Below are 14,312 nucleotides of genomic sequence, written 5' to 3'. Positions count from 1 at the left end.
TTTTTTAATAAAAAAAATGTTAACACAGATCTAGTAATTATTCCAAAGGGTTGATCCCACAATTGTAAATGTTCAATTTCGTTTTGTTTCATTTTATTTCATTTTTATTTAATTGTGGTGAAATATAGATAACATAAAATTTAACATCTTAACCATTTTAAGCGTACAGTTCAGTGGCATTAAGCACATTCACATTGCTGTGCAACCATCACCACCATCCATCTCCAGAACAATTTTTGTCTTGTAAAACTGAAACCCTGGGACTTCCCTGGTGGCGCAGTGGTTAAGAATCCGCCTGCCAAGGCAGGGGACGTGGGTTCGAGCCCTGGTCTGGGAAGATCCCACATGCCGCGGAGCAACTAACCCCGTGCGCCACAACTACTAAACCTGTGCTCTAGAGCCTGCGAGCCACGACTACTGAGCCCGCGTGCCACAACTACTGAAACCCACGTGCCTAGAGCCCATGCTCCGCAACAAGAGAAGCCACGGCAGAGAGAAGCCTGTGCACTGCAACGAAGAGTAGCCCCCGCTAGCCGCAACTAGAGATAGCCTGTGCACAGCAACAAAGACCCAATACAGCCAAAAATAAATATTAATCAATCAATTAATTAATTAATTTAAAGAAACCCTGTAATCATTTAAACCATAACTTCTCATTCCCCCCTTTCTGCATCCCCTGGCAACCACCGTTCTTGCTGTCTCTATGAATTTGACTATTCTAAGTATCTCATGTTAAGTGGAATCATACAGTATTTGTCCTTTTGTGACTGGTCTATTTCACTTAGCATAATGTCCTCAAGGTTCATTCATTATAGCATATGTTAGAATTTCCTTCCTTTTTAAGACACAATAATATTCCAGTGTATGTATATACCACATTTGTTTATCCATTTATCCATCAGTGGATATTTGGGTTGCTTCTACCTTTTGGCTATTGTGAATAATGCCGCTATGAACATGGGTTGTACAAATTTCTCTTTGTGATCCTGCTTTCAGTGCTTTTGTGTATATACCCAGGAATGGGATTGCTAAATCATACGGTAATTTTATCTTTAACTTTTTGAGGAACTGCCATGCTGTTTTCCACATCATCTGTACCATTCTGTATTCCTACCAGCAGTGCACAAGGGCTCCAGTTTCTCCACATCTTCCCCAACATTTATTATTTTATGGCTTGTTTTTGTTTTTTGACAGCAGCCATTCTAATGAGTGTAAGGTGGTTGATTTTATTTTGAACAAGATTTTTAAAACATACTTTAAATGATTACAAGATCACAAATATATATCTTTGAAAAGACTAGGGGAAAAAACTATATTAAATAAACAGGTACCCATAGCTTATAATAAAATTTACAATGACAGAATCAGTCTTGAATTTTACAATTGACAGAAGATGATATGCTCTGAAAACTGTATTTGAGGAATTAAAAGACGGCTCTATGAAGAAAACAACACTAATGTCAAAGTTGCCCATGAAGAACCTGAATAAAGTTGTTTCACGAAATGTGTAAGTGAAAAAAGCAACATTTCTAAATTAATATTTTATGCATTTGGTTTTAAATATGTATGTGTATCTAAATTAATAAATTATAAGTAGGCAAACTGTCTGTTTTAATTATATCCCCAAAGTTTATATATTCAAGTTGGCAAAAAAAATGGCTTAAAATTTATATATTCAGGGACTTCCCTGGTGGCGCAGTGGTTAAGACTTTGCACTCCCAATGCAGGGGGCCCAGGTTCAATACCTGGTCAGGGAACTAGATCCCACATGCATGCCACAACTAAGAGTTGGCATGCCACAACTAAGGAGCTTGCACACCGCAACTGAGGAGCCCAAGTGCCACAACTAAGGAGCCACCTGCCGCCGCTAAGACCCAGCACAACCAAATAAATAAATAAATATTTTTTAAAAGTTTATATATTCAAAACAGCCCAAAATATGACATCAACATATTGGGGGCCACCTTCTACTCAAGTGTGTACAGTATATGATGTTTAATAGTTCTTGAAGCACTTGTGACTGTCCTTCTCTTTGCAGAAAGAAACTGGCAACCTGGGCACATCCTCTGAGCAGAGATCAGAGACAATGTTTGATAAAGGTGAATTTGAAAATGACCAACTAAATTTTTAATGGAAAATAATATGAAGAGATCCTGTGTTAGGCCCCAGGAGTCAGGCTATGAGAGTATCACAAAATAATTCTTTTTAGGGGTACAGAATGTCATTATTCTGACTACCCAATATAAAGAGTGGTGGCAGTCCTGTACAGAAATAAGGGCAAGCTTGTGGCAGACCACATCACAAGCCCCTGGCACAACTAGGCTGGACTGGGCACAAGAGGAGATCAGTTAAACAGATGTGGTTCCTTCTTCTCCAAGAGCTTATTCACCTCTGAAACGGGTGCAGACGGGGGTTTCAGAGTTTGCTGCTCTCTAAAACAAAACAACACCCACACACACAACAATGAAAGAAGTAAGAATGTATATGTTTCATTCAACAAACAAGTACTGAGTGTGTACTATATACCAAGGCTTATGTCGATTCAAGGAATATAAAGCTAAGCAGGACAAGTCACAGACAGATCATGATGAAGATGATGACAGCAATTTCACTGAGCACTGACTACGTGCCAGGCCCGTCCTGAGCAGTTTATGTGAATCAATCCAAGTAATCCTCGCAGCAGTCCTTACCATGGCCTATGAAGCCCTGCACGATGTGGCCCAAGGCTCCATCCAACTCATTTCCTAGCACTCCTCCCATTGGCCTTTCCTCTCCAGCCGCATTGCTCTTGGATTCCCTGACCACATCAAGGACATTCCAACCTCAGGGCCTTAGCACCTCCTGGTCCCTCTGCCTGGTGTGCCCTTTCCCAAGACATCTGCAAAGCTCCATCCTTACTTTCTTCAGGTCTCTCCTCAAATGTCACTATATCAGAGAAAGCAAAAAGAAGCATTTCACCACCCTGCTGAGTGGCTAAATATTCTGGATTCCAAGTAAGACTAATTAATGCCCCGCCCAACCCTTTATTCAGACCCAAAGTCATCCAAAATTAAGTGTTTCCACTAAATTTTAATTTTTTCCTAAACCATCATTTACTTATCATTTAGCTAAGACCCCGATCAAAATAGATTAGTAACTAAATTTGTTATGTCATTGCCTGTGTTCCTGGCTGTTCCAAGGTGGCAGGGGCTCCATGGGGGTAAGGAAGTCCCTTGATACTCACTGAGAATTTCAGTGACACCAACAGCTGATGGATGGCAAAGCTACGAAAAATGGATTCCTAGAGAAGCCTCTACATTTTTATTATAAAACTCCATCTTGGGCTTCCCTGGTGGCACAGTGCTTAAGAATCTGCCTGGCAATGCAGGGGACACGGGTTCGAGCTCTGGTCCAGGAAGATCCCACATGCCGCGGAGCAACTAAGCCCATGCACCACAACTACTGAGCCTGCGCTCTAGAGCCCGCGAACCACAACTACTGAGCCCGTGTGCCACAACTACAGAAGCCCACGTGCCTAGAGCCCGTGCTCCGCAACAAGAGAAGCCACCGCAATGAGAAGCCCGCGCACCACGATGAAGAGTAGCCCCCGCTCGCCACAACTAGAGAGAGCCCACGCGCAGCAGACCCAACACAGACAAAAATAAATAAATAAGATTAATTTTTTTAAAAAACTTTATCTTTAGTCGACTGAATAGTTGCTCAAAAAAGTTACCATTTTTTTTTTCTCTTGTAAGAAGAAAAGAAGAATAAAAAAACAAGAGAACAAAAACATGTCCTGAGTCTCTGTCACACAGAGAAGTAGTGGAAAGTCACACTATTTTTTGGAAGCAAAACAAGGGGCACGGAGGGCCTGGGTGAATACCATGTTGGGGTAGGGATGGGAATGGGGGGTTGAAAGAAAGTTGGGTGTCCTGCAGCCAAGATAGGGTCTTGACTTTCTTTTTCCCAACAAAGAAAGAAGTAGCAGTCACTTTGACCTTGTGGGGGACATTTCAAAGATCACAAGTAAAAAATTTAGAGTACAGGAATGTGGAACCATAGAAGAAAATCAAAGAAGAGCACGTGATTCTCAGTGGCTTGCTAGAGAAAAGATAAAGGAAGCAAGGAGACAAAATGAGCTACACCAGAGAGTACGGAAAAAAAATAACGCTTTTACAAGTCTATCAAAGGGAATAAAACCACCAAAGGGAAGTGTAACACTAAATAAAGGAGGAAGAGATGAGATGAAAACCCAAACTGTTAAAATACTTAACAGACCACACTGCAAACTGAAAGCTCTTGTGCTCATTAGAATTGTCTAACACAGTATAGTTTTCTCTAATTATTGAGATCTCAAGGTTGACCATCAGGGAATTGAATTTAGAAATGTGTTTAAACTTTGTTCATTCACCATCTCCCTTTACCAAAGGCTAGTTTGGAGCTGAGCTAGCTTCAGATCGGAGGCATTGGGTATGTGAGTCTGGAAGGCACAGCCAAAGGCAGGCAGCTTTGCTCCAGTTCCTTCCAGAGGCTACCTCCCCCCAGCTCACCTCTGATCTCCACCTTCTCCCCACTTCCCTCCACACACATCCCCAGACAGGATTTCATATCTATTACTGAGTGCCTGCTAAGTGCAGGGCACTGTGCTAGGTCTTAAATCCCCAAGAGTGAACAAAGCAAACAACTTCCCTGCCTAACATGGAATCACATGGAAACAGAGACATTAATGAGATGATCATACAAAGGTTATATTATAAACCGTGATAAATGTTAAAGGAGCAGTGAGAATGTACCAGGTGGGGCTCAATCCAGCCTGGTGGCTCAGCAGACGCTTCCCTGAGGAATTAAGGTCTGTGTTTAGAACTAAAGGATTAGTGGTATGGGCTGGATTTTGGGGGTGGAGGTGGGACTTGGAAAGAGTATTCCAGCGAGAGGAAACAGCCAGTGCAAAGGCCCTGAGGCCAGGTGGAACGTCGTTCAGCTGAGGACTACAAGAAGGCCAGAGTGCGGACAGCAGGAAAGAAACTGCCACAACACGGGGCCAGAGAGGTGAACTGAGGCCCAACAGAGCAGGGGTTTGTAGGCTATTTTAAGGAATTGTGTCTACTCCAAGAATGGTCAGGACAGGTTTTTAGGGGGTGGAGGTGCTTGACATGCTAGATATTTTTATTTATTCTGTTAAGTGGAGCCAGGACCAGGTGGGACTCAATGCAAAATAAAAATGCAGGACATTTTGGTCAGGACAGGTTTTTAGGGGGTGGAGGTGCTTGACATGCTAGATATTTTTATTTATTCTGTTAAGTGGAGCCAGGACCAAGTGGGACTCAATGCAAAGTAAAAATGCAGGACATTTTGGTCAGGACAGGTTTTTAGCGGGTGGAGGTGCTTGACATGCTAGATATTTTTATTTATTCTGTTAAGTGGGGCCAGGACCAGGTGGGACTCAATGCAAAATAAAAATGCAGGACATTTTGGTCAGGACAGGTTTTTAGCGGGTGGAGGTGCTTGACATGCTAGATATTTTAATTTATTCTGTTAAGTGGGGCCAGGACCAGGTGGGACTCAATGCAAAATAAAAATGCAGGGCTCCTTGTTAAAAATTATTAAGACCATCAAGGCTGGGACAGCAGAGCATTAAACCAAGCCTGGGGTCCTCCTAAGGCAGCCCGAGGTGGCGCAGGCCCTGAGTCCCTGCGATCATTTTAGTCACGGGTGAGGCAGGATGGCTCCCTGACAGGTCTCAGCCTCTGCGTTAGTCGAGCCATCTCTGAGCAACATGACAAAGCAAGGTGGTCCCCTCACTGTGCACTTTAAAATACCAAGCACGGTTTCTGGTCTTCAGGTTCTTTAAACTAACCAGTAAAAAGAAAGAGAAGTTTTTACTGAGGGAAACAGAAATGAGAAGAGCAATCAAGCAGAAGGAGAGACCTGGATGTGAAGTTTTTAAAACTCATACAAAGCATCAATCTCTCTCCAGAGCTTAGAGCTTCTATCTCCAGGCCAGAGTCTAGGAGTAGGCAAGGGAGGCTCCCAGGGGCAAAACTGAAGGAGGCACTTATTCTCAAGGTTGTGCAAGTGCACGGTGGGCCCCTGGGACTGGTGTCTCCTTAAAGCTTGCGCCCTCAGTGTCTGGCTGGCCTCATCCTACTCCAGGCTCTGGTCAGGGCCATTCAGCAGCACGTGCTAATCTGAAGACTCTTCGTAAGGCCAGTGGGCAGCAAGTGACCCTAGGCCAGGGCTGGACAAAGGCCTGAAGATTAGGAAAACAGGCTACCCTGGGTGGGGAACACCTTCTGGAATTCAGTGACATGAGGAGGCCCTTTGGAGCTGTCCTGTTGCCAACTTTGGACAAGTAAGCTTGAGCAGGTAAAGAACTGGGGATCCCACAGGTAGCTCTGTTGTGTTGCACTCTGCACATTGCAGTGACCTGTGTAGGCGCTGGTCAGTCAGAAACAGTTCGGCTGACTTACTTGTCTAGGAATTCAGACAGTCAATTGCTGATATGAAAACAGCTCCACCTGTGTTAGCTCAGCTTTGTTTCAACAACACTGTATTCATTTCAAAATCTCAACAACACACAGGCTCCCACTATTTTGTGTGAAGAGAAATGACATGGTAATTCTGTTGATCCTATCTCCCTTTCTTTTTTTACTTCCCTGCCATCTCACCACACTCATATTCTCCTACCTCCCTCTTACTTCTTCTCCCCATCCCCTAACGTAGCTTCTACGTGCCCCAGTGACCATTACAAAGCATTGAAAGTGGTTTCATTTGTGGCCAAGTAAAAGCCCTCTGCAGGTCCCATCAGAGACCTGGCTGGGCACACAGGCAACAGTTTCCCAAAGTGCAAACTATCTTCATAAAGTAGTTTGACCCTGGAACCTTGTCTGATTTCGGCTTTCTTCTGTCTACTACTTTGTCTGGATTTTTGTTCCCCTTTTGCCTTGAAAAGTGCAATTATTTCACAGTGACTGATTTTCCTGGTAGAGGATGGAAAGGCCGTTATTAATTTGTCCTTGTGTTAATATACTTCATTTCCTTTCATCTTTATTACCCATCTATATCTTCCTCAGAGGTCTTGTTTACATAAAACAGGACTCTTGGATGCAGAAAGTGCTTAATGAGTCTCAGCATAACCACTACAGAGCAAACATGGTACACTCACCCTTTATAATTATGAATCACTTGACAGTATTAAAAAACGTCTTCAGCAAATGGTGCCAGGCAGCTTCTTTCTAGATCTTTTTTATTACTATAAAAATCAGCCATAAACTAAATTATGAGCTTGGTCTATGACATTCTGGCATTAAGCTCTAATAGTAAGGGCATATATCTTGAACTGTGCTTAGATTACAGGCTTGAATAATTTGGTTCTTCTTACTCTTGCAAGTCCCTCCCTCCTTCCCTTCCTTCCTTCCTTCCTTCTTGTTTTAACCATTTGTACACAGAGCACTATGCACAGGGAAATAAGACTTCAGGGGCATCAGCCCCCTCAAGCTTATTTGCACCTTATTTACTCACCAAAGGATCTCTGCTTCAGCAAGACTGGTATGAAAGCCTAAGTTGCTGAACAGTGGATTTCCCTCTAAATGAGACTGTATCATGAACAAAGAGCTGGGAGCAAGTAGTTCGGTTTTAACAACTAGTAATTGAGCACCTACTATGCATCTGATATTGTTTTTTAAGTGTTGATGGAAACCAGATGTGGGAGCAATTAATCCTGTCCTGGTGTGATGAGAAAGCCTATGGAGTTCAGGAGATATTTGATCTGGGCTTTGAAGGATGACTAGGAGTTTGCTAGATCGATAAGGAGGAAGGACATGTCAGACAGAAGGTCCAAGATGATAAAGACATGGAAATGTGAAAACACACCAGGGTTTGGGGAAAGCTTCTACAGCCTGTTATGGTTGGTTTATAGGGATTCTAGACAGGCATGACTGGATTGGAAGACAAAATTGGGAGTGAGGGATAGATGGCTTGTGAAGGGACACACAGTTCATTGGGAAATTCAAAGATGAATAATGGGGACATTTCATTCGTTCACACAGACATTTTTTGAATGCCTTCTACATAAATGGCATGGAACTAGGTGCTAGAGTGGAATAGAAAATGTGTTCCTTGCTCTTCAGGGGTTCACAGTCTACCTGAGAATATAGAAGTACATAAATAACTATGGCTCAAGGCAAAATGAGAATAAGGGAGTGACAGAAGATGTATAAAGAAAGGTAATGAGTGGGAGCAATGAATGCCATCTGGGAAGGCTCCAAGAAGGGTTGACTGGTGAGAAATATGTGTCTGGGGATAAAAAGAATGATATAAAACAAGGGCAAGAACATTCCAGGCAAAAAGAATGACCTGAAAAAGTAAACAGTATGTGAGAGATCAGTTTGTGTTTAGGAAAACGTAGAATATAGAGGCTGGATGTGAGGAAGAACACGGTGCTAGAAAGATGGGCTAGGATGACTTGAGGGGAGGCCTTGAATGCCTTAACAAGAAGTCTAGGCTTTATCCAGTAGAAAATGGAGATCAATAAATGGTTACTTAACAGTGATATTATGTCAAAAGCACAGTCTAGGCAAATACATTTCATCTTGAGAAAATACTATTTTAATTTAGTAATGGCTGCCAAGAATATTGTCTTGAGAAGGATTCTGGGCTCTGTGAGGAAGAAATGGATTCATTTATCCATTCCATTATAGAACCAGCCTAAAGAGTACTCCTTCTATTTGAATGGTAGAGACTCTCTGGGAAAACAATGGTTTGTCTTTGGGCATATCTCCTATTTATTCACCTCAATAAGATCTCAGGAATAGTGGAACAACATTCATCAGAGACTTTTATAAGAAAGCAATCCTACCCTAATCAACTCAACAGCAGACCTGAGACATCATTAGTTAATAAGCCTGGCCTAGTCCTTTGAAGTTCAAAAGTACCATAAACACACTACAAATTGTTATTAGGAACCAATGGAGAGACATCTTTCCAGCACCCAACATAAAAGACCGACTAGTAGGTGTGAAGGTTCTGCAGACAGCACTCCCTCCTTCTTGTTCACTACACGTTCTCACGGCTTTGCTTCAGCTGCTGTCCAGAACAGCTCTGCTTTTCCTGAGTATCAAGACACAGGGAATAAGCAGGGTCAGCTGGCTGTAGAAAACACTGGCATTACTTGCCAAAGACAAAGAGAAAAACAGTGCAGATCGGCTGAGAAACCTCAGAAGAAGATGATAATTGGACAGAGCAGCAGAATCTTTGAGGTGGGGAATTGGACTGACTATATTCTAACGTCTACGTAAGCGGGCCTTCATCAGTGATCCACAGGACACTCCCTTCCCCAAAGGAGTTCTGTGAGTGAAATTTGAGGGAAGGAATTTTTAATTTTGGATGGAAAATAATTTGTATCTTTATTGTCAATGACCTGAAACTGAAATTTAGCATTTCCTTTAATTATGAATGTAATCAACAAACCATTGGCAGTACCTGCAATTTTTTTCCACTAATAGAAACCATAGTTATTTTCATGTCTTTATTACAGTAGTTGTGGATATCTTGAAATATTGTTTATGGTCATCACTACTTTGAATTATGGTAATTAGACTCAGTGCTAGATATTGCTAAGAGCTAATAAAGAAGTATATATATTAGTGTAACACAATGTAGTTTTAAATATATATATATTCTACTTTTTAGAGCAGTTTTAGGTTCACAGAAAAACTGAACAGAAGTTACAGAGTTCCCATATACTCCTGTCCCCACAAATACACACACATCAACCTCCCCTACCAATGTATTTGTCACAATTGGTGAGCAAACACTGACACATCATTATCACCCGAAGTCCTAGTTCTACAGTCTATGGATTTTGACAAATGTATAATGACATGTGTCCACCATTGCAATACCATACACAGTGGTTTCACTGCCCTAAAAATTCCCTGTGTTCCACCTATTCATCCCTTCTTCCCTGCAAACAAATTCGTGGTTTTAAAAAATACTTTGATAACTATTGTATTATAATTGTTTTCTTTTTTTAATCCTATGTATTTCATGTTTTTAAAAATTCTGAGAAGGGGTCACTGGCTTCATTGGACTCCCACAGAGTCTAAGGCAGAAGTAAGTTAAAGAACTTCTCCCTGTTCTCACATCCTCAGGGATGGGGTCTCCTCTTTCTTTCTCCTCCAGCAGGCAGGCTTTCTTCCTCCATCTTGCCCTCTGTAGACCTCCCATGCCTCTCTTTTCACGTAAAGCAATTTGACTTTGTCCCAGTCTCTCTGTCTAAACTTGCATACTTAATACTTTATACTGAGATTGAGGAACTTGTTAGTGATTAGAAAATAAAAGATCCTTTGGTTACAAACATCCACCCTCCTTAAAAGCAGTGGGGATTATACATAACAATTTTTTCTTGTCATATGTTCAAATTAAAAACTAGAGATTTATTATATGTACAGAACAGGAGCCAGACCATTTTACATTTCACCAAATTCCATAAAAAGTAATGTGGGGAAACTGCAGTTACATGGCACCATCTTTCTAATTGCTTTCCAGGGATATTTTTGCACCCTCTGTAGAAGGGCACCTGGGAGCTGGTGGCTTGCCCATCCCTTAATTCACTTCTGTCTCCATCTGGTACACACCTTTCCCATCCTACTGGCCTTGTCCATCTGTCTCTTACACCATCTCTTCTGGGAGGTGTTTTTCCCCTAACCCTCCAGGCACCATCTCCCCTGTATGGCCCAACACTTATTGTATCATATTGTAATTGTTTGTTTAGTAATAACAGTTAAGACTTATTAAGTATCTACCATGAGCCAGGCACTTTTTCCCCACCATCTCAACAGTGGTTCATTAAATGTTTAGCCTGTGCTACATTAGAGTAGGACTTTACAAACATGATATTCACAACCCTACTGATATTGCCTTTGTCCCTAGTTCACAGATGAGGAATTTGTGACCCAGAAAAGTTACATAATATTTCAAAGGTAACACAAACTTGCTCAGCTTGACTTTAAACTCTGCATCTACATCTAAAATTTGAACACTGAGTATTTTACGACATTAAGAAAGTATTGTTAACTGTTCTTTTAGGTGTGATAATAGTATTATGAGTAAATTATTTTTAAAAGTTCTTATCTTTTAGAGATACATTCAGAAATATTTTCTGGTAAAAAGATCAAATAAAGTCAAGTCAATAAGTCATATATATCAGGCCCAAGGTATTCCCTCAGTGCACTTCCCCAGGATCACTGTAGTTTAAAAAGAACCAAACCCAGTGGCCAGAGCAGGGTCTTTCCCTAACAAGCTTCGTAACCTTGGGTGAGTCACTTCACCCCTTCCTTTTATAGATGAAGGAGTGGGGCACGATGCTTTCCAAGGCTCTGTTCAGCAGGGTGATTCTCAGACAAGATGATAATTATTTACTTCTGTCTTTCAGAACAGTCCCATAGTTAATGGTGGTTCTTTAATGAGTACAGACTGTAGCAGATAGGATCCAATCTGTCTGCGTTTAGACATAATCTTAATCAAGAAAATATTCTTATTAACCCTTTCTTAAAATTAAATATTACATAGATGCCTAATTTATAAAACCTTTAATGAGAGTTGTTCTGGTTTACATGAGAGCTGAGAATCCCCCCAATGGCACCCTATGCAAACTCACTTGTCTGTACTGTTCAGAAACTGTTTTAATGATTTATATCTATTTATTAATGCATTTAATTCTCATATCCATATAAGATGGATACCATTGGAAGGTAAGAACTCTGAGGTACAGACAGGTTAAGAAACTTGGCCAGTGTCATAAATATAGGAAGTGCCTGAGCTGGGATTCAAGGCAGCCCAGTCCTAAATCTGTACTCTTAGCTGCTATACTATGTCCCTCTCAATGTGGTTACACGTTTATCTTCCATTAAACTGTAGGCTCCTTGGGAAAGAGCAGGGGTAAGTGACTTTGTATTCCTAGTGCCCAGCCTTGTGCCTAGTCAAGAATAGGTGTTCGGTAAACGTGTGTAGAATGAATGAAATGTATTGGACACTTTTCAGAAGCTAAATCAAAGCCCATTAAATTTTATGGATATGAATGGATGGGAGTGATCAAGCTAAGTCCTTTATTTTGAAGATGAGAAAGCTAAAGACCTGAAAAGTTAAGTGATTTGCCCAAGACCAGTTAGTTAGTAGCAGAACCAGAACTAAAGCCTAGGTCTCTTGGCTAGTAAATCACTAAAAGAATCAAAATCATAAAGGGATTGGATTAACAAATGCTTATATCTTTTTCTTTTTTAAAGCTGTTCTTTTTCTAGTCATGGGATGTTGATGATTAGGGGAGTGAGAAAACTTTGTCCTGGTCACAGTAGAGCTGGAGGGGACCCTAGAGGTGGCTTTCGGGAGGTTCTTTTGCATCCAAAATACCCTTACTTGGCAACAGTTGGCAAGCCACAAAGTGTCTACTAGCCAATATGATCACTAACAATATTGCCTGATTCCCCCAAGTTATCTTTTTCTTTCATAGAGCTTGAGCTAGGAGACTACAAACTATGGCCTCAGCCCCATTCCAGACCCCAAAACAAACAGCATATAATTAAAGACTCCCAATTCAATATTCAGATGGCTTAAGTCAATATGTATGTCTAGTCCTTTTCTAACCCGGTTCTAGAAACTAGACTTCTTTCTTTTATTTTGAGACCAAACCCTCACATATAACCCAATTCTGATTGGACTCTTGTTCTTCCCTTATTGGGCCTAAGATACAGTCTGGATAACCGGCTTACTGCGAAATGCAGGACTAGAAAACACCTGGCCCACAGGCTGCCACTCTACCCCCGCCTCCACTTCAGCAGACGTCACTAATTGATCACAGCATCCTTTCCTGCCAAGCCGGGAGGCGGCTTCAGGATCTTTCTCTAGGAAGCCACTGCACTCAAGAGGAAACCTATTTGCCACAAGCTTTATTCCTTTAAGGATCTGTCATTTGCTTCATTTTGGTTTTTCTCTCTTGAAGGAACTGGGGTTCTATCAGCTCCATGGGTCTTGCTGCCTGTCAGATGACCTTTCTGCTGCTGAGCAGTGCCTGCATGGCGGAGATCCATCTCTACAGAAGACACAGACTGTCCTCCCTTCCCTGAAGGAGTGGTTTAGTAGAGGTCATCTGGGGTCAAAGCCAGAGGAGAACGTATACCTCACTCAGAGTTCAATGAAAGTTAGAGGTGTGTACACAGTAGAGGAAGAATAAAAAGAAAAAAGCATTAACTTATTAAAGCCAGAGAAAGGAACTGAGGAAAACCCTAAGCAGAAATTGGAGGGCAGCACACAGAGAAAGGGAATTGGAAAGCAGAGGAGACAAAACTATGATGTAACAGATCAAGTAAGTGGATGGGTGGTGAGTGGGAGAGAATTATATAATCCATCACATTTCTCTTATTATTGCCAGGAAGTTCAGAGTCAAATTTACTATCTGGTAACAGTTACAATAATGGCTCTCATAACTAGACTATTTGCTCTCACCTCTCTTTAGAGGCTTAAATTTTTTGTTTTGTTTGAAAAATATGAGGTATGTCTAAATATACACACATTATCTATGTATTAATTTCTGCATTTTCATTTACAATAAGAAAGGATCAGTCCCATTTGAACACCCTAGCTGAAGACCCACAGGACCTCAGAGATCCATCTGGAAGGAGAAATTTAAAAAGTAGCAAGAAATGAAAGGTTAAAAATCTTCTGTTGATCCTCCTGTCTCGATGAAGCTCAACAAGTCTCTACTGGGTTTTAAGTACGTGTTGAGCTCTGAATTGGATGCTGGCAAGGACACAAAACTGAAAAGGTGACCCATGCCCTTTAGGAGATTATCATCTTCTTGGGGATACTGACTATACAGAAATGTGATAGTTTACAAAAAAACACCTGACTCATAATGGATATGCAGTGTGAGTGAGAGGCAAACCTCTGTTGCCTTAAACCGTTGCGATGTAGCGGTTGCCGGTCGCGCGGCATACCTGAGCCCAGTGATTCTCAGAGTGTGAGATCCAGACCAGAAGCATCAGCACCACCTATGCGGTTGTTAGAAATGCAGATTCTCAGGCCCCGCTCTACACACATGGAATCACAAACTCTGGAGCGGGGCCCAGGAATCTGTGTTTTAACAAGCACTCCAGGGGATTCTCCTGTGTTAAAGTTTGAGAACTCCAATGACAATATTCTTTGCCATGGATACCTCTACGTTTCCCCCCTCTTCTTCCTTGCATAGCACAGGACCAGGTCATGCAACCCTACATGCTCCTGGGGAACGGAATGAAACATGAGGCCACCTTGCTCAAGTTCTAAACTAATAGTTCCCT

The 14,312-nt window shown here is 41.6% G+C and overlaps 1 protein-coding gene across 2 annotated transcripts in view; it reads right to left on the bottom strand.

The window, feature by feature from the left end:
• Nucleotides 1-14,312, bottom strand: part of LOC309661333 (uncharacterized protein) — a 162,703-nt gene that overhangs the window by 23,380 nt on the left and 125,011 nt on the right. The gene's annotated exons all lie outside the window — the stretch shown is intronic.

This window comes from Balaenoptera physalus (assembly GCF_965194825.1).
Source record: "Balaenoptera physalus genome assembly, chromosome: 5".
NCBI classification, from domain to species: Eukaryota; Metazoa; Chordata; class Mammalia; order Artiodactyla; family Balaenopteridae; genus Balaenoptera; species Balaenoptera physalus.
The sequence above is the reverse complement of the archived record's forward strand: the minus strand, read 5'-3'. Positions and strand labels throughout refer to the sequence as shown.